Source organism: Neovison vison, chromosome 3, assembly GCF_020171115.1.
Source record: "Neovison vison isolate M4711 chromosome 3, ASM_NN_V1, whole genome shotgun sequence".
In the NCBI taxonomy this organism is placed as follows: Eukaryota; Metazoa; Chordata; class Mammalia; order Carnivora; family Mustelidae; genus Neogale; species Neogale vison.
Window position 1 is genome coordinate 92,508,278 of NC_058093.1, and position 22,129 is coordinate 92,530,406.

A 22,129-nucleotide genomic window follows, 5' to 3' on the forward strand; every position below is an offset into this window, starting at 1 on the left:
GGTGGGTGGGGAATCTCTGAGGGCCATGTGTTGAGAGATCTGGATTCTATTCCCAGCCATTTTAGATTTTAGGCCACATGCCCTTTTGCACAGCACTGAGCTTTTAGCTACACAAAGAGTTTGAGGCAAGAATCATTAAGTCTCATACCCTACACTAAGACTAAGACTTACTTGGTATCATCACATTAACTTCCTCAAACTGCAATGTATGTCTTTTAAAAAAAAATCAACTATAGATCATTTCAGAACCTGACTGCTTTTCCTACAGCATAAAATAATAAGGACACTCTGGCTCTTCGGAAGCCACTTTTTAAAAATCACCATTTGCAAACAACGACAATTATACTTCCTGTTAGTTGCTGCAAGTTCAATTGTTTTCTTATTACTTATGTGATACATCATATACAAGGCACAATAAGAAAAACAGAAGTCTATCTACAAATAAATATTTCACTTTTTAAAAGGAGATTATTTCCAGAAATCTCATAAAGATGGTACTGGGGTTTTCAAAAATCAGCTTCAGTTAACATGATAGTTTTTTAAAGTATGGATAATAACCTCATAAGGTAAGATTTTAAATTGTAGTAATGTATAAACTGTGGTAAACTAAAAAGGGGTGAGACCAGCAGTCAGGAGACTACTCATTCAATATGGCCAAATTACAAGATATCTTTTTTTTTTTAAATCATTCCTTCCTTCCTTTAGTCATTCTCTTATGTACTAACCCACTGAAGAACGTACACTTAGAGCCTGTGGAAACAAGGAAGGATGACAGATAGCCCCTGACCTCATCATTTGAACGAGATCTTATAGGTCTCCCAGGGAAAATCTGTAATAAATGTGCTTAAGAGAACAAAGTAAAAACTTAATCATGTCTTTTTTGGTAAAAATTTCAGAAAACTAAAACTAAATGTTGTTACCCAAATGTGTGTGTGTCTTTTTTTTTTCTTTTCTTTTTAAAGTAGGGGTGTGGAGCCCAACACAGAGCTTGAACCCATCATGATCCTGAGATCAAGACCTGAGCCAAGATCAAAAGTCAGACGCTTAACCAACTGAGCCACCCAGGTGCCCCCGTAATATTTTTGAGCAGCACAAACATGATTAAGGGAACAAGATCATCCAGATACTCTTAATACCAAAGCAGTAACTCTGAGTTCATTACAGTCTCTAAAAGCAAGTTTACCTAGATATTAGCCTAAATTTTGAAAATTTTAGCAATGGCTTAAAGGTCCAAACAAGACACTTAATCAGAAATTACCAATGCATAATTTATTTAAAACATGTGTGACAGCATGGCACTATATACGATGTTATAAACTTCTGATACAATTTTAAAAATTTAAAGTTAATTTATTTATTCCAAGCATTAATTTGTTATAGTACCATACCACTCTTTTACCCAACTCAGAGTAGTAAATTATCTTAATTAACAAAGGATAATTTAGTCTTAACCCTTAAGCACCAACACCTTTTAATCTGCCCATCTTAAGTGACACCTCTTTCGTAAAACTTTTACTAACCAATCTATAACCCCATACGATTTTTTTCAGTAAAATGAATTATTCCCTAGCCACTCAAGTACTTTTATAACCAATGCCTCTTGCACAGAATTAATCAAATTTAGGGGTGTGTAGTAGGCTCAGTGGGCTAAGCATCTGCCCTTGGCTCAGGTCATCTTCCCAGGGTGCTGGAATGGTGCCCCATGTCAAGTTCCCTGGCTCAGTGGGAAGCCTGCTTCTCCCTCTCCCTCTGGTTCTCCCCCTGCTTGTGCTTGCGCGCTCTCTCTCAAATAATTAATCAAACTTATTGTAGCTATTAGTACAATTATCTGTAAGATTTTACTTCACACTTTAGAACTTTACTTTTACATGTATTATCTCATGGGACCATCTAAATAAACAACCCTCTGAAATATTTACTTCTATTTTATAGTTAGGGAAACTGAAACACAGAAGCAATGTGCTCTAAGGTCATATAGTGAAGAAACAACAAAAAACCCCTATTAGTCAAAAATTATATCCAAGAGTTTTCGTTGATAATACAATTTTTCTAATTAATCAAATGTGTTAAGTACTATACTTTCACATTTATGTAACCGTTGCTTCATATACAAGGCAGCAGATAGTAAGCAAAGACATACTGACTGGATCTGAAGTTAGTTACTTGAAAAGTATTATATATTTCCTAGGCAGTGTATAATTTATTGCCTCCTAAAAAGCAAAGTACCAAATATAATTTAGTACTACAGAATGATCCAGGGACTACCATCAGGGTTAAAAATTTGGTTTCTGATTATTAGACTTAAGTTCAAATCCTAAAACTGTGTGAGGGTTCTCAGCCTCAGTTTTCTTGTTCATATAATAGTAGTAATAATAATAATAATAAATGGTAATATCTCAACAAATGGAATAATAAATGGTAATTACCTCAAATGACTGTGTTGAGTGGGAATGTATATAAAACACCTAGGATAGTGTCTGGTACATAGAAAGCACTCAATAAATTAGTTTAATGTATATGAATATCAATATGAAACTCATAGATAGTAGTAGTTTACAAAACAGTAATAATCTCATGAACTATTAAGAAAAGCAGAGTGAAACTTCCCTAAATGTGTATTTTCAGGTTCTATTTTTGTTTTTCAACCTTTATCACTTGGCTCTCCAATAAATATTACATCAACTATTAACTCTGTTGCTTTCACATCGCTATTTCTAACAGTTTCAGTTCCCTTTTAATGCAAGTAATGCGGAAGCATAGAGGGAAAAAGATAAGACTGATGTCCAAATATCTCTTGGGGATTGTGTAACATTCAAAGGAACTTTCTAGAGTAATGAAAATGACCTATATCTTGACTGGGCTGTTGTTACACAGGTGAATATATTCTTAAAACTTGGTGAAATATAACTGAAAGACCTGTATATAAAACACTGCAAATTTAAAAAAAAATTAGGACTTACAACCTTTGAACAAGTTACTTTCCTTTTCTTAGCATTCTCATCTTCAGAAAGGGAGTAATTACTCACCCAGGAAGATTTTAGTACTGAAGGAGAGAAGGTCAGAAAAGTACTTACAGTAGTTTCTGCCATTAGTTGCCAATTCTGGATCCACTAAAATTAACCCTAGACATTTTTCAAATTTACCTAAGTCCTAAAACATGTATCTAAAATAAAAGCTGTATTTCCCTTTTCCTACTTTCTCCCCATTTTGTTTCATTAAAGTTTTTGCCCCCAATTGTGTTTTGTTTGTTTACAAAGTCATAATGGAATCTTTTGCTTTCATACTTCTCCTCCTGCTCATTTAGCGAGGATCAAAAATTTTTACCTTAAATAAGTGAAGACTTCTTTACCTGTCTTGTGCAAAGTTAATCAATTTGCTACAATTCCTTTCTCCAAGAGTTTAATGTTCCAATAACAAAAACAACACAGTAACGTATTGCCAGATATTACAATTTTAATAATTGTCTAAAGATCTGAAAGACATATATCAATTTTGCAATATCCTCTTGTCAACCTTTAAAAATCAAGAATGGTTCCCCAAATATTTTAACTACCCTTAATAACCCATTAAGAAGCTACCATCCATTGATTTATGTAAAGTTACATAATTTACTTCTGGTATTGCCCTTTCAAATACAAACATACCTAATTAAATTGGGGTAATTGTGTAAAAGTAACAGTTCCTTTTAACTAGTTTTCAAATCAGTTTTTTTAAGGTTTATTTATTTGACAGAGAGAGAGAGAGAGGAACACAAGCAGGGGGAATGGGAGAGGAAGAAGCAGGCCTTCCACCGCCAAGCAGGGAGCTGGATGTGGGCCTCCATCCCAGGACCCTGAGATCATGACTGGAGCTAAAGGCAGACGCTTAACAACTGAGCCACCCAGGCACCCTCAAATCATTTTCTGAAAGTGTCTAAGCAATGCTCTTTGTTCTAGAACTCCAGCACACTGGAACAATTTCACATTCATCTAGCATTTACTGAACAAACATTATTAAGTATCTAAATAGGTCAGGCACTGGAGAAACAAATATAAGGTCAGAGAAATAAATACCTAACTAAAGCAGATAAAATAGAATTGCTAAAATAAGGTCCTTTCCTTATACCTGCAAAGAATCTAGAAAAAGGAGTTGGAAGTACAGTTCTTCCAACCACTTTTTTTTTTTTTTTAATTTAAGATTTTATTTGACAGAGAGATAAAGAGTGCACAAACAGGCAGAGCAGCAGGCAACGGAAAGGGAGAAGCAGGCTCTCTGCTGAGCAGGGAGCCTGATGTGGGGCTTGATCCCAGGACCCTGGGATCATGACCTGAGCCAAAGGCAGGCAGCCACTTACCCAACTGAGTCACCCAGGCACCCCTCTTCCAACCACTTCTGCTTCCAACCAGAGTTGCTTCCAGACCACTTTTCTAATCTTCTGCCAAAACTGTATGGCAACTGCTGACTCCAATGTTATATTCTCTTACCCTCTTCTCCCTTCTCTCCTCTTCTCACCTTTCTTCCAGATAGGCTCCTTTACAGTGGAAGACATCAATACCTGTCTCCATGTCTTCTTCGCAGTTCCTGCCATCACACTGGAGGACTGCACTCCTGTTGATTTCCAATCTACCAGCATCAGAACTCCTTCACCTTCCTGAATGATTTCACCCACTTGAAATTTTAGCAATCTTTTTCAAAGATCCTGACTTGGAACTTATTACCTAAAATAGCTTAAGCCAACTATGAAAGTTAAGCCTCAGTATATCAGTTTCATAAGAGAACTTATTCCCATCTGTCACCAATTTAATCCCCCAATACTTATTCCCAATACTTCATTGAGCCCTCTCCATTCTTAAGTCATTATGCCCATTCTGGGCTAATTTCCTTCTTTATCAAACTCAAAACCCACAATGCCTCACTCCAAATACTCTCTAGCAAGCATGCTTCACATTTCATTCCCTTTCTCTTCTACTACAACCGTTCTGTAAACCCCCTCTACTCCTCGTCAACCTAACTACCCAAGGTCTGCTCCTTTATTTAGGTTTCTGAGCATGTGAAAAATCTTTATAAGCAGAAGAGTAGTTTCAAGTGGATGCTTTCATTAAGTACATATTTCTATTTGTAACTATTGTCAAAAGGGTTTGTTGCAAAATAAATCTTACTAAATAATAAAACAAATTAAATTAAATTAAATTAGAAGTTCAGCTCCTCAGTTGTACTAGACTCATTTTAAGTGTTCTATAGACACAAGCAGCTAGTGGCTACCAAAATGGAAAGTGGAGATTATAGAACACTGCCACCATTGCACAAAGTTTTATTAAATACTGCTGCTCTACACACTCCATTGTAGGACTACTCAGTCACTATATTGGCTCACATGACCTGTAATTTCCCACTATCTATTGCCCTCCTTGTGACTTCAAGCTCTAGCACCTGACACGGAAGAAATGGTTCCTAAAGTAGTCAATAAGGGCAGTGGCATCACACCTATCTCTTACAATCACCTGAGACCAAAAGGAGTTTGTTGCTCCTAGTCATTTGCACCCCAGCCCACTTCTAATCATGGAAATCCCCATCCTGATATGGTTATTAAAGGAAGGTGTTGGTTGCACTGTATCTTAGAAGGGTTAGAAAAAGAGAGGTATACTTAGTAGATTACAGATTTTACCACCTGTTCAAGACAGAACTCATTACTACACATGTATCTCACATACTACTACACTAGACCGTGGCAGCAGCTGAAGTAAAAAATCTGCCAAACCAACCCAGGCTTATTTTAATTCAACTATTAATAGTATTTTATTAAAAATTAAACATTACAAATGCTGAATAAGACCAGGATACTGGGACACAAGATGTAAATTAAAATTAGTACTATCTTAAGTAAAAGTAGGATAAACCATCATCCTTGAAAAAGATAAGAGAAACTACACTAACTGGACCTTTCAGTTATTAAAATCTCTGGGAATAAACTGGCAAAATAGTATGCTTTAGGATAAAGGGTAGTAGTCTATATGTAGAATGTAGACCTTAGAATTCATGTAGGGAAGTGCTATTCCTGTACCTTTTATTCTTAATTAGTTGTTGACTTCTGCTATTAAAACACACATATGAATTCATAACTGCAGATAAGATAGTTTAACCTTTTTAACATTCTCATATGCCTTTTCATAGCTAGTATTTTTATGTCTGACTTCATTTCTTTCTTCTGCAAAATACCGTTCCTGGGTAGAGTAGCTGTTTGATAAATACCTGTACTCTACATATTCTTAAATTGTTACTGATTATTGCTAGTCCTAAGAATCTTGGAGTTATTAGCTCATGAGAAGAGCTGAGATGGCATTCATGTCCTTTAAAGTGTTCCCATGAGGTATTAAAACGATTCAGTTTATTTTGCAAAGCATTTCCTTATGAGAGAGGTAGGGCTGGTAGGTGGATGGCAATAACCTCCTTTTATTAAGTCCAGTTGAACGATGTGCTACGTCACTTCAGAAAAGACTGGCTTAAAATTTAGGATCTCCTAACACATTGTTCTTCATGGATCATTTTGCTTTATTTCTTTCTCTTTTCCTTTTGATTTATTTTTCTTTCTTTTCCTTCTTTTATTCCTGTAACCTAAGCAGCTATGTGAAATGTTCTTCTTCAAGAAAATATTTTTAAGGAAAATAAAGTCATTTTAATGGTGATGTACGTGCAGGGTATAATGATGTAGACATATAAATACAAGTATTTATCAAACAGCTGCTCTACCCAGGAACGGTATTTTGCAGAAGAAATGAAGTCAGACATTAAAATATTAGCTATGAAAAAGCATATGAGAATGTTAAAAAGGTTAAACTATCTTTTCTGCTGTTGTGAATTTATATGTGTGTTTTAATAGCAGAAGTCAACAACTAATTAAGAATAAAAGGTACAGGAATGGCACTTCCCTACATCAATTCTAAGGTCTCCATTCACTGAAGAATAAGGAATAACCACAATCCTAACACTGAAAAGGATTCACAGGTAGGAACATTTTTTGCATTCCCTGGTTTTCACTATACAATCTGATGACAAAAAATATATTAGCGGGGCGCCTGGGTGGCTCAGTGGGTTAAGCCACTGCCTTCGGCTCAGGTCATGATCTCGGGGTCCTGGGATCGAGTCCCGCATCGGGCTCTCTGCTCAGCAGGGAGCCTGCTTCCCTCTCTCTCTCTCTGCCTGCCTCTCTGTCTACTTGTGGTTTCTCTCTGTCAAATAAATAAAATAAAATCTTTGAAAAAAAATAATATTAGCAACACTACCTTCTGTTGACACAAGAAAAAACTCCATATATAACAAGAAATTAAATATAAAACAGCACACAGCATGCTGTGGGCATATGGTAAAATTTTCTCAACATTCAAGATCTGAAAACTGAGTAAATCCTGCTGCGTACACAGCGTTTCCCTTATTTAAGAGGTAGCAGAACCTCACAAGAGAAATGAACCTACACAACCCGCAGTCTGGGTAGAAATCAAGTTAAGAGCAAGTGCATGCCAGCATTGTGTAACGGAAGCTTTGAGCCAATGTCACAGACACACTCAATAAACTAGCCTACAAAACTTTTCACCAGGTTGCAAAATCTTAAAACCTTCCCACGTTTAGCAACAGTTAGGCAGAAATGCGCCATCTGTCAGAAAGTCAGTGAACTATACAATGAAACTATCATTTTCATGACATGCTCATTTTGCTCATTTTCCCTAAACTATACTTAAATTTGCTTTATATTCCTGCATCTTATCAACTAACAATGCAGCCAGAATCATCTGATGGGTTTTGTGAAAATAAACATGTCTCTATTCCACTTTTCCTTGGTGCACATGTGGGAGGGTATGTGGGTATTAGTGGGGAAGGAAATCACGTTTATTTTGAAAACCTAGCCTATCCACAATGCAGTACCACTTTACACCCACCAGAATGGCTAAATAAACGAGACAATATCAAGCAAATGTTGCAGAGTCGGGACAAATGGAATTCTCATTCACTACTAATGAAAGTATAAACTGATACAACCACTTTGGAAAACACTGAGTAATACATACTAAAACTGAATACAAGCACATACCATGACCCAACAGTGCACTACAAGGAACATATACTACAAAAATGTATACTACATACACAAGAATATTCTACAGGAGCACTATTCGCTGTAGCTCAAAACTGGAAAGAACCTAAATGTTCATTAACAGTAGAGTGGGTAATTTATGGTATATAGCTAAACAGTCAAACAATTCTACAGAACAGTGAGAATGAATAAGCTGCTGCTACACACTACATGAATGGACCATATAAAAATAAATGTTTTGGGGGGCACCTGGGTGGCTCAGTTGGTTAGGCATCTGACTCTTGATTTCAGTTCAGGTCATGATCTCAGGGCAGTGGGACTAAGTCCTGCATCCGGCTTCACACTGGGCGTGAGGCCTGCTTAAGATTCTCTCTTCCTCTCCCCACCATCCCCTGCACATACACCCACACTTTCTCCCTCTCAAAAATAAATAATAAGCAAATAAATAAATAAGAAAAAATAGAAATGTTTTGTGTAAGAAGCCAGACACAAGGGTGTATTTGCTATATGATGTAGTATGTACGTCTTTGAATATTAAATGTCAATAAAAAGTTACCTAAAAAAAATTAATAAATAAATAAGCAGCTTGATGCCTGGATGTCTGTAATAAAATCATGTTCCCAGTGCCATGCTCCTTCCAGTCTAAAATTGGGAGAGAACACTTTTTTGAATCTTCTCTCTTGCTAATTTAAAACCATTTTTATATGAAAACAAAGAAGGTTGTATTAAGGTTATAGAATGCAAGAGCCAAATCCTTTCCAGAAGAAAACACTAAAAATTTTTGAAAAAAAATTTTACCACTAAAGCTCTCCCCTCCACCATAACCTTGACCATTCAGACCTTCACCTTCCTTCCATCAGCAGAGTTCACTCTTCTGCCAATCACTTAGAAGAAACACTTGACAAGTAATAACCTGCCCTAGCAGGGTAGTTATAAGGATTAAAACAAAGAGTGCATATACAATTTGCAGCACTGTGCTTAAGCACTCAATGAGTAGACAGTATTATATCCCAAATAATGAGGCTTTCAGGTTAAGGGCTATTTCCAATACAATGGTGTAAACACAGAACCTGATCTTTAGTAGTTGGGTCAATAACCACTTACAGAATAAATGAATCATGTGAGCTCAAAATAGAACAGAAAAAATGAAAACAAAGCAAAAGTGAGAATGAGGAAAAAATCCGGAAGTACAAAGGAAAGTCTTAATCTACTTTTACTATTAAAGCATATGACAATATTTTTAAATCTCCAATGAACCAACAAAATCATGAACATATAAAATATACGATCAAAATAAACAAAAACTGTCTCATTATTTTCCCCCATGTATTTCACAATGTCAAAGTATGATGTTTTAAACTAAAATTAAAACATTGTTCTTTAATTTGAAATGCTTTAAAAAATATCTGAATGAATTCCTTATGAGGTTAACAGGAATCATAAGTGTATCACAAGCTATTTTCAAGACATCTGTCATAGTATGTCAAATTCTAACTATTTTAATACAGATGAAAAAAAGCAAGTTTCAGCTGAATCTTTATTTAGTATTATTTTCATGAAAATAAAAATGCAACTTTGTTATCAAAGTTGTCAAGACTGCAATCTCACATTTAGTTAAAAGACATAGGAAAAACAAAAAAAGAAGACAAATCAACAAAATACTTTAATCTTCACTGGGTGCCCAAAATACCAATGACCCATTTGATAAGGCCCCTTGTCCCTCCCTTTTAAACACATCATTTACTTATATATCCTATATATACTTATATATCCTAAAACAGAAATAATATTTACACAAAACATTTAATTATGTATAAAGCACAACTCCAAATGTAAATATAACTCATTTGGTTCTTATAAAACAAACACTCAAGGTAAATACTATTACCATTTCCATTTCACAGATGAGAATGTTGAGACAAAGATGCTAACTGCTTAAATTCACAAAGCTATTAAATAGCAGTCTGGTTACATGCTCTTAATTTCTGTGCTATGTTGCTTAAAGAGCTCTGAAGTAAAGCAGAATTTTAGAGTTCAGAAAGCTCTAAGGTAAAGCAGGATAAAATTTCACTTCATGTTGGGACGTTAGTTATTTTGAGGAATTTGGGTGATAACCATAAAATGAGGTACATTAATGCCACATTTCATTAATTCTAAGATACCCGTTTTCTATCATATTTTAACATTTCTAAAACTGATGGCGTTTTAGGGGCACCTGGGTGGCTCAGTGGGTTAAAAAAAAATGGGTTAAAATTGATGGCATTTTATATTTGTAACTGATACTATTTGCTCTCTTTGGGGTACATGTATAATGATGCATCCAGTAATTGAAGGCAAGTACATTTCAAAACATTATGCTATTATCTATACCTAAGGTAGTAAAATATAAAAAATACAGTGCAAGTGTTTTAAAGGGCAGTTCTTCCCTTTAAACCATAATGATCTCTAAGAAAATTCTATGAAAATACCTTTACAGTACTGTCAGTTTCTCAGACCATGTGCAAATGTTATATATGTAGAAAGACCATGTTATATTCTTTGTGAGGAAAAAATACTGGTTTCATTATATAACTTGGTGAGGAAATTTTCTTTGATAAGGGATATGCTATGGGGGGAAGCAGACAGACAAAACAACAATTAAAAATAAGACATCTGAGAAAATTAAAATCATCAAGAATAAAGCATAAATTAGGATACTCCCAAATCCCACTTGCTTCAAGCCAGTTCTCAAGCCACGGATAAAATGCTCACATAAAAAAAATATTTCAAGTTTTAAAAATACAGTATAGGGGCATCTGGGTGGCTCAGTAGGTTAAGTGTCTGACTAGATTCTGGCTCAGGTCAAGATCTCAGGGTCATGAGATTGAGCGAGCCCTGCGACATGCTCCACACTGGGCATGGAGCCTGCTTAAGACTCTCTTTTTCTCTCCCCAGCTCATGTTCTCTATAAATAAATAAATAAATAAATAAATAATGATCATCATAATAAAAAATACACTTTGAATGCAATCAGAAATGACCAATCTGCTTAGTTGTGTGCCCACTCGAGCTCTAACAAAACTGGACATATGAAACTTGAAGCTCAACCTCCATGCTGAATAACTAAAAAAAGGTTTAAACTGATCCTAAGAATTGCCACCAAAAATTATAACTAAAACAAATTCAATTAATTTAAGCATCTTGTGTTGACATCTGCCTTGATGATTTCAGAATGAATTTATATTCAATGATTTTTTGTGTGTTTGTTTTCAATTTTACAGGATGAAAACTATTTACCTTTAGGGGAATTTCCCACTAAAATACCAAAAATCGTATCCAAATTACAACTGAAAAAAAAACACCTTGTATCAACTGCACTCTTTACCTTAAAGTCACTTAATTTACCTTGGGGGAACAGGGTGGTGGGAGAAGTACAAATGCATTTATACATAATAAAAAAATTGTTAAATTTGCTTCAAAAAACATATCCAGACAGGAAACAGTGGTTTCTTCTTTACTAATAAATCTCAAGTAGTATTTTAAAAGCATCATACCACAACCCTTGAGATATCGCATTATTCAATAGGAGTGTAAAGTACCTCTTTTTAAATTGTCATTCCTAATTTTATTTATTCTCATATCCAATTAAGAATGAAAGCAAATACAACAAGTTCAAAGGAGTATTTTGTAAGCATGTTCATATTGTATAAATGTATTATTTCCATCATACGTTTGTTCTCAGTGTATAAACAACCTATCCCAATCATGGTTTGAGGTAACACAATTTTCTATCTGCTGATAATTTTTTTTAATCTGCTATCTTTTATCTATGTAAAGTTTTGTTTCATATATAGTAGTTACAGAGCACAATTCAAAATATAATGCTAGTAATTATTCTGTCCTCCTTTAGAACATGTAGGCAAGTCTGAAAACATCAGAGCTCTACATATGTATATAAAAAAGAGGCCTGAAAAAGTATGCCTCTAAGAACCATGGTAACATATGAAAAATATACAGTTGTTACACAAGAATTCAGCAAGATTTAAGGAACTAAAAACCAGGGAGAAGGCAAAAGCAAAAGATATTAAAAAACAATTAAGAGGGGCGCCTGGGTGGCTCAGTGGGTTAAGCCGCTGCCTTCGGCTTAGGTCATGATCTCAGGGTCCTGGGATCGAGTCCCGCATCGGGCTCTCTGCTCAGCAGGGAGCCTGCTTCCCTCTCTCTCTCTCTCTGCCTGCCTCTCCATCTACTTGTGATTTCTGTCAAATAAATAAATAAAATCTTTAAAAAAAAAAAACAATTAAGAGTTACAATTTTCTAGTACAAAATTTAAAGGAGACTACCTTAGCAGATCAGAATAACATTTCCACAGTAACTCACTGAACTCAGAAGCAAATTTTGATAAAACCCATTCTTCCTTTATTTTAAAGCAGATAAATTTTAGAACCTTTACTATTTTAAAAGTTTAAAATACATTTAACTTAATTTTCCCTTTTAACACACTATTTTCTATGAGCCTTTGATCATGCCAATAAGGTTTTGCCAACTACAGTATTCTTGAGAGAGTAATCCCAGCAGATGAACTGTGTTCTACTACGGTGCAAGAGGGTAAATCTAGGAACATTTAGACAACTATCTAAAATAGTGTTTACGGTATCAGGGGCCTCTTCTTATTCTTCATTGTCCAAAAACACCATCATTAACCATAACCTGAGGTTTAGTAGTAAACTCTTAGCAATCCTTACCAAGGCCTTCATTTTCAACTCTCCCAAGTTTGAAAAAAGTTATATGTATTAAATTTCTCCCGTTAAAAAGTCACCAAAGCAGGGATGCCTGGGTGGCTCAGTTGGTTAAACATCTGCCTTCAGTTCAGGTCATGATCCCAGGGACCTGGGATGAGTCTCACATTTGTTTCCTTGCCCAGTGGGAAGCCTGGTTCTTTCTCCCTCTGCCTGTTACTTCCCTGCTTGTGCTATTTCTCTCTCTAGCAAATAAATAAAATAAAATCTTAAAAAAAAAAAAAAACCCAAGGCATAACCAAATATTTTTAAATTATGCTATAAATTACTTAATGATTCTGTAAGTATGGGTGTTAATGTATGAAATATAAAGCCAACCAATAAAAATAAATTATCACCTTGAACAATAAATGCTACAACATAGTTATCTTTAACTTTTGAAAATATTCAGTAGCTATCTCCAAGCTTGGTGCCTTTACATGGGTAGTGATATTAATCAAAACAGCAAACAGAAAGAGGTACATAAGTTGAAGAGAAAAACTTTTGAATGGCACACTAACCTCTCCAAACTATCATGCACATGCTAGTGTCCCAATTCCTTGCCTTTGCATGCTTTCAAAATACCTGTATTTTGTATCACCTCTTTAGTAGCCTTTCTTTATCATTTCTTTAAACTCCTCTACCACTAACTACACTGTACTACCCGCTCCACCTCTCCACCTCTCAGACACTACTCAAGTCTTCCTTAAGGCCTTATCTGTGCTTCCAAGGCAACCTGAATAAGCTGCAGTGACAATACTAATTACACTGTAACAATATTTAACTGTCCAGTGACCCTAGTCTCTTAAGTCTAATCACATTTCTACAAGTTTAGTATTAAACACCTTAAAAAACACTGTTTGAATATGTTCTGATGTGTGAGTTGTAGAAAGAATTTAAGATGCTTGTAGAACATCTACATGGTGATAAATAGAAACATGGGTCTAACATGAGGTCTAAACTGAGGAATGAAGATGGCTCATACTATAGATACGATAATTTTATCCTAAATTTAGGATTGTTGCTTTGGCAGGTTAAAACAAAATTCATCACCAACTAGTTTATGGACAGACTATTTATTAAGAAATAAAAAATTTTGATGTTGTGGGTAGCTCATTAGAGTAAGTATCCAACTCTTGATTTCAGCTCATGATCTCAGGGTTGTGAGATGGAGCCTGCTTAAGATTCTCTCTCTCTCTCTGGGGGTGCTTGGGTGGTTGTGGTTGAGCAGCTGCTTTCGGCTCAGGTCATGATTCCAGTGTCCTGAGATTGAGCCCCACGTTGGGCTCCCTGCTTGATGGGAAGCCTGCTTCTCCCTCTCCCACTCCCCCTGTTTGTGTTCCCTCTCTTGCTGTGTCTCTATCAAATAAATAAAATCTTAAAAAAAAAAAAAATTCTCTTTCTGCCCCTCCCCCCATAAATAAATAAATAATAAAATTAAATTCCCTTCATGTTGCTCAATCCAAAGAGTACTTTTTAGTTGCCAACTGAATTGAGTTCTCAGCTTCATTCAACATAGTTGAAATAGTTGATTACCCACTCCTTTTTCAGTCTATTGCCTTGGCTTCAGCGATGTCAAGGAAATTTTCTTCCCAACTCTGGCTACACCTTCTCAGTCTCCTTTGCTTCATTTCTTTTTCCCAATGTTTAAATGCTGAAAATTCACAGGGGATTATTATATCCCTTTACCATCTCTCTGGGAAATCACATTCACCAGCTCCCACCGTAAGATATCAACTGTAAGCCATATAATGAAGATTTCGAGCTGAATTATGATCAATACTCTCTTCACTTCCCAAAAACTAACAAACAAAAAACTGCTCCTCTCCCTAGTATTATTCCCTGTGTTACCAACAAGAACCACCAACCCCGGAAACCTGCCTTCTCCTCTCTCTAGACCCACTACTCTAACTCATCACCAAATCCCAACAATTTAACTTTCCCCCAATCCAGCTACTTTCTATTGCTGCCATCCTGGACTAGGATTCCATCGTCTCCTACCTAATCTACTATAATAGCTGAACTCAATTCTACTCAAAGGTGTGTTCTGTAGACCAACAGTCATCCATGAACTACTGTTACTAGTCTGAGACAAGGTAAATACAGAAACTGAAAGATGTATTTAGAAATTTTTATAGCAATTTGACAACTGCCACAACATCCATTTTATTGTGTCACTAAAGTACCAGTACAGATTAGAAACCAAACCAAACCAAACCAACCAAAACTGGTCCTTCTCCACATTAAGTTTGAGAAGGACTGGCCTAACTGGTATCCCTGCCTTTACACTTGCCTTTCTCCAGTGTGTCCTCTGCAGAGCAGTCAAGTCATATTTTTAAAGTAAAAATTTAAGTAACTTATTGAGGTTTTTAACATTATCCAGTGGCTTCCCATTGCCAGAATTTAAGTACAAAATGTTTAACAATGATTGACCATTGTGATCTGCTCTGGTGTCATTTTCCATCATCAGCTTCATATGCTAAGGTCTAGCACGGACAGGATTTTCAGTTCTAGAAAGCTGAAACTACCAACAACACTAGGGTAACTTCAGTTAATCCTTCAGATTTAGCCTAAAAGTCATTTCTTCAGAGAAGCATTCCCTATTAACATTAGTGGGCTTTCAATGCTTAAAATAATTTTCCTTTGTGGCAGTAATCATAATTGTAATTATTATTTTTGTAATTAGCTGTTTAGCTTCTTTATCCCAATAGCTTTTGCCTCCATAAATACAGGTACATTCCTTTCATTAACATATATCATCAGAGCCTAGAACAGTGCCTGGCACATTATCTGTCATTCAATAAATTTTTGGTAAGTGAATAAACCTATGTCAAGAAACATAATGGTGAGCAGGACCACAAAAATGCAAATGCCTTCAGTATCTAGTCATGTATAAGACTTGGATAAGTCTATGCACCCCTTGCTTTACAAAAGTTATATCTCCTTTACTTCCCTAAACCACCTAAAAAGACAGGGAAACCTCACTGTCGAAATTATTTTTTCTTTCTTCCCCCAAAAGGTGAAGAACTTTGTCTAAAGTAACCAACAAGGAACTAAAAGATCTGAGAGGCAACAAAAGGTAATAGACTACAACAATATCGTCTGGTTCCACTGCTTACAAAGTTGTGTGATTTTGTGGCTGTTAAATAATTTTTTTAGTTTCCTTATCTGTGAAACTGAGATACAATAAAGTCTTCAAAGGACTGTTATAAGGATTAAAAAAGATATTATTTTAAGCAGTGCCTGGCACAGTGTTTTGTAAATATTAGTGATTATCATCATCCTCAATATTACTAGTCTCTTATAAAGTAATTTTATCTGCCTTCTTGCTTATTTTCTGTCAGTGCCACATTAAAATAACTTATAAAAAAGCAGAGTCTGTTATTATTCTCTGATAGGGTTTTTCTCAGCCAGGGTTCTGTGAGAATTAAGCCCTACAGAAACCGACTTAAGTGATTATTTCCTCAGTTCTCTCTCTCAAGGTACATAGCTAGTACCATTTTAGATACATGGGAGAGGAGTTAATTCATTACATACCCTGTATGCATTAGCGCTTGATACTCACTAGAACTCTTGATTAAGAAAGACTGCTCTTGCATATCCTCAATGCCTGGCATGAAGTAAGTGCTCATTAAATATTTTTAGAAAGGATGAATATGTACAAAACCAAAGCAAGAGTGCTTAGCACAAAGTAGATGCTAAGTGTCCATTTCATCCACCCCTTCAAAGTTCCTATAAACTTCTGAAGTCTTCTTCTAAGGGAGTCATTTTTCTTGAACCAGGGCTTATATTACTCAAAGCCAAAAAAATGCAGCATACAGACAGCAGGAAAACCAAGAGACAAAGAAACCAGTGTTGGCAGAAAACTATGTGAAAGATAGGTAGAACCTGGGTATGTGGGGAAAAGAGCAGAGGTTATTTTAGGTGAGACTAGCATAGGCAAAGTCACTGTCACTCAAGGTTTGGAGTACATTCCACTGATGACATAAAATATGATTTTAAGCTATACATGGGCAACATCATTATTTTGATAGCACATATGGCACTATTTATAACAATACCAACGGCACCTATTTGGGTTTTAACTGAGTTGTTATAAAAAAAAATCAAGAAAATAATGCACAGGATGTAAGCAAATATGACAAAAACTATCAGGGTTTTAAAGAGTGAGTAAAATCTGGGAAACATCAAGGCATGGCTGTATTAATAAACATGATATGTTGGGGTACCTGGGTGGCTCAGTGGGTTAAAGCCTCTGCCTTCCGCTGGGGTCATGACGTCAGGGTCCTGGGATCCAGCCCCACATTGGGCTCTCTGCTCAGCAGGGAGCCTGCTTCCCCCCCTCACCCCCCTGCCTGCCTCTCTGCCTACTTGTGATCTGTCAGGTAAATATATAAAATCTTTCAAAAACAAACAAACAAACAAACATACATACATACATAATATGTTAAGAGAGAAAAGCCACAAGTCTTTCGAGTGAAGCCAAGTTCTTGAGTACCAATTCAACATAAAGAACTGGTAAGTGTGAACAATCAGTTTTACTTACCAGTAAAACCGTCATTTTTCACTACTGTAAATTTGCTATGCATTTCATCTATTCTCAAAACAAATGTAACATTTTAAGGACACCTGAAGCTGGGACTGACTTGCTTGTAGCCTAGTAACTTACCCTTAAACAAGGAGCTAAAACTCTGTACTTTTCACACCAGAAGGAATTAATTTATACAGTAACAAAATATGAATCATAACTACATCAAAAAAGGTGTTAAATGAAAAAGAGCAAAAAGCAGCCTTCCATTCCCACCTTCCCTCCTCAAAATTCACCTACCAATAGACAAGAGAAGTCAAGCTAAGAGATGATGATAAAGAACATTTGCTGAATGCTTACCAGGTGCCTGGAACTGTTGTATTTTACCTGCAATAAGTTATACAATTATCACCACCATCTTATCAAGAATACCACTATCCCCTTTTAGATGTGTAAGAATACTGAAGCATAAAAATTAAATAACTTGCCCAAGGCCAGAGCTGGTAGATGGCAAAGCAGGGGTTTAGATCCTGGCAGTTCAGCCATATCTGAGCTCTTAACCACTAGGCACCATTTCTCCTAAGAATAACAGGATGATAATTTGAAATATTCCAGCTTTCCCATTACAGCAGCAGAGATATAATTTTCCAAGGTATAAACCTTTTATTACTTAAATTTCCTAAGAAACAGTGGCTTCAGCTATAAGGAAAAACTGCGAAGACAAGTATTATAATGGAATAATCTAGGCCCAGGATCATTCAAGTATAGACAAAGCAGCAACAGCCTCAAAAGTATGGCTGAATGACACAATTCACAGAAAAAGAGGTCAAAAGTTGAGATAAGTAAAAGGTAAATCTTAATTCTACTGGATCTACTGCCCTGAGGAAGAAAACTCGACCATCCTCTCCCCTTTACTCAGTACACAGGGACTCCAAAGAAAGAGGAGTCAGGGGAAAAGATAGCTCAAGGGAATAAAAGAGGAAAGTGAAGATTGGAACCCTGAACCTCAGAGCTAGTCTGATGTTCCCTTGTGAACGTGACAGAATTTGTGAGAGGGCTAGGTGTGCTTGGAGGTAGGGAAGTAGGCTGAGGGCCTGAACACCGCAGTAAACACTGAGTGGTCTAGCTGGAGAGCAGAGAATTCACGCTAAAATAGGCTTATAGGGATAACTTCACACGTTTGGGATGAGAGGTGATGGGGACGCTGGGGAGCGGGGGGAGAAGAAGGGCAAAGGGGCTTCCATCTTTGGGCACTACTCCAAGAGGGGAAGAACACAGACCAGGTATAAAGGGGCGGGCGTGGAGATACATAGGTATAAAGGAGCGAGACTGGAGAAGGAAAAGGGGCGAGGTTCGTGGAGGAAAGTCTCGGGGATCCTGGTAGGCGGAGGCTGGGAAATCGATAAGGGGGGGGGGTCGTCAGGGGCAAGCCAAGACTGGCGAAGGGAAGGCCTGGGGGCGGGGGGGGGGAGGTAGCGGGTGGGGCTAGGGGCGGGGGCGAAAAGCAGCCCTGAGAAAGGGAAGGCACGCCGCAGGAACAGGGGGTCCGGAGCCAGGAGGAATGGGGGTGCAGTGGGTGAGGAGGAGGCCGCCCCGGTCCAGCGCAAGCGAGCTGAAAGGGCTGGGAGTTGGAAGAGCAAGCAACCAAGGTGCGGCGGGGACCTCAGAGGGGGAGGGGCACCTACCCGGGCGTGCGGAGCAGCGGCGGGCAGTCCCGGCAGCGACTTCTCTCCCGCTGAGGCGGCGGCTGCGGCGGCCGCGGCGGCGGAGGTGATGGCGGCGAGTCCCTGTGGCGGCCGCCTCCACCGAGCCGCATCCCTCCTCCCCGGCCCGCCTTCCTTCCCTGTCTCCCGCTCCTAAACTTCTTCCCCGGGATAAACAAACGCGCCGCCAGGGGCGGCTGCCTCGGCTGCTCCCGCCCCCGCGCAGCCCCCCCTTCCCCGCCCCGGGCCCGTCCGGGCTCCGGCTTCCGAGTTGCGACTCCAGCCCCAGCCCCAGCCAGCGAGGGCGCGTGCGCGCGGCGGCGGCGTGGGCTCGCAAGGTTCTTCCTCCCTCCCTCACCGGGCACTTCCGGGCCGGCCGGGATCCACCGCCGGGTTTTGGGAGCCGCCGCCGCAGCCGCTATTGCCGCGGCTTGCGCCAGGCGGTGGGCCCTCGGCTGTGCGCGCCCGCAGCACTGGGAACCAGGAGTTCCCAGGTTGTCTTGCGGGACCTCCCTTCGACCAGCGTAAAACTTTCCTTGCCTAAAAAGTCCGCTGATAACGTCTCTTAAATGGATAGACGTAGGTGCTATAGGCGGCAACCGTTTCTCGGTATGATTTCCTTGGTGCTGCACCAGACACGAAAGCCAAGGTGCAACTTTTACGGAGCCCCTGTTGCGAGCTCCTAACTATGTGAAGTGCGAAAATGAAAACAGCAATATACAGTCTCCAGGGAGAAATAAAGACAACTCCAGGTCGGCAAATGAAATGCCACAGTGGAACGGTTTTTGGTTGGAGGCGAGCCTGCAGTGGAAGTCTCAGGCCTAGGAAGGAAGGGGTCCGCCTAAAGGCGACTGAGCTTGCTTGCCAAAGAAAGAACAGGTGGCATCCCATGACTAAACGTCGGTAAATAATGCTGTATCTAAGCAAACGTCTTAAGACATGAGGAGACTTCCTCATGGAGTTCAAAGAAAGGTGACTCCCTACAGAACATTGTTTCAGCACTCGTGAGCGAAAACTTGCTCTAGCTGCCGAGAATGCACTCATTTAAAGACTTTTGAGGGACAGTGCAGGCACGAATATCATTTAAAGCCAGCCCCCCCCCCCAGTTTCTTTAACTTTTTAAAAACTGCGCATCAGTCCACTGTTTACCTGCTTTTCCAAGAAAAGGGGAGGTGGGAGAAAAATACTATTTTACTCTGTATCAAGCACTGTAAGCACAGACTTGGATGATCTTTTTAAAATCCTCTCAGCAACTTTACAGTTTCCTGGTAGAAATGATTCCCATCTTACAGATAAAGGAGCTAAGGATCAGAAATAGTAAGTAATTCATTCAAGGGTGAATGGAGTTTGAATACCAGGAAAGCAGATCTCCTTCACTTCAAATTGATACTACTTTGTGTTATTCACGATATAACACACAAAACATGCGAGGGTTACAACCAGCGCCAAAGAGTATCAGGAAAAAAAAAAAAAAAAAAGGTAAGATCACCATAACCATAAAGTTCAAAAGTAGTCAAGGGTTAAAAAGCAAAAGTGGAAGTGAGCATTAGTGTGCTAGGGACTTGTGAGTGGGGAAAGCAAATATTAGTGCAAAATTTCGTGTTCTCCAAACACAAAGAACAGTTAAATTATTTGCTGTACTCGTTGTAGGTCTGTGTTAACTTTATGTTATGTGACAGAAACACCGAAAATTGTGTAAGATTCCTGCCCAGCCCTTTTAGCTCTTTCAACCCCTTAAATTATATCACACCCTCTCTTCCACTTATCAGTCATTGGTAGGCACTGATACATGTAATACACCCAAACAATCATTATAATAAATCTTTGAAGTAGATTTTTCAATTGGGAATTAAGGAATGAGTGGTACTTGGGTGACCTTTGACACTTGACTGGGTTCTTGTTGAAGGTGGTTTCACCACAAGAATGTCAAATAGCTCCTCAGGGTATTTTCATAAAGTCCTTTCCCTAGGCTTGCTCTCTCTGCAGTGATGGGACATGCCGTTCTTTTTTTTTTTTTTTTTTTTTTTTGATGACTTTATCCACTGATAAAGTAATAGGAAAGAGTAAGAGTAAATATGGCTTATAACTAATGCCAATAAAACTTATGGTTTGACAAAGTAAAAGATGACACAGTGGTCAATAAGCTTGGATTAAAGCTTGATGCTCTTGATGCTATTATACCAATCCCCTAAAGAACTACCTTTGTTGATTTGATTTCGAACTTACTGGATATCTACTGGAAAACTAAACTGTTACAGGCTATGGTTTATTACTGCCATAAGTGATTTTTATAAATATGTAAATAAGTAACAGCTTTATCACTGGTATTGTGCATAGTGTACTTCCACTAGTCATTTATCAGGTTTGCATTGCTCAAAGCAATGCAAGGTGTTCTAACTCCTTAAATACCAGGAAACTTTTGATACTCATTTTTCTCTCCAGTGCTAGTTTTCTGTAGAAAACCATTCACACTCCTCAGTGGATGACTTGAAAGTTCTACTCATTGTAATTAATAGGTTGGCAGTTAGTAAAAATCAGAAGAGTTGTTTTCTGAGCGTCATGAGCACAGATGAGGACTAGACTTTGGATCTTCTTGACCTAACCCTATGAGGCTCATCTGAAGAGCCAACCATGCGTCCCACTTTGGTATTTTAGTGACTGCAACATTTTATTTTTCTTTTCTAAGTTAAAATCACAAATGCTCCCATTTCGTGACTGGGTACACACAATAGACTCACTACTGCCTTCCATACCATCACCTGTTTTGTACTATTATTTTCCAGTTCTAGCTATGAAAAAAACTAAAGCAGGGACACCTGAGCAGCTCATTTGGTTAAGCATCTGCCTTTGGCTCAGATCATGATCCCCAGGTCCTGGGATCAAGTCCTGTATCAGGATCCTTGCTCAGTGGGAAACCTGCTTCTCTCTCTGCTTGCTGCTCCCCCTGCTTGTTTTCTCTGACAAATAAATAAATAAAATCTTAAAAAAACAAAAACTAAAGCATGCAGTTGCAAATAATTCCCAAATTCATTATTCTGTTTAGAGTCAAGAAAGTGGTATTAAGCTTTTTGGTAAA

At 38.0% G+C, this 22,129-nt stretch overlaps 1 protein-coding gene across 2 annotated transcripts in view; it reads right to left on the bottom strand.

The window, feature by feature from the left end:
* The window catches only part of SPOPL (speckle type BTB/POZ protein like), a 65,134-nt gene extending 45,936 nt beyond the window's left edge, over nucleotides 1–19,198 (bottom strand). The window contains exon 1 of one of the 2 annotated variants that reach the window (XM_044242557.1): nucleotides 19,036–19,198. The gene's annotated coding sequence lies outside the window, so the exon portion shown is untranslated. The remainder of the gene's footprint in view (nucleotides 1–19,035) is intronic. The other variant, XM_044242556.1, reaches the window with a different exon arrangement.
* Between the last annotated feature and the right edge of the window lie 2,931 nt (nucleotides 19,199–22,129).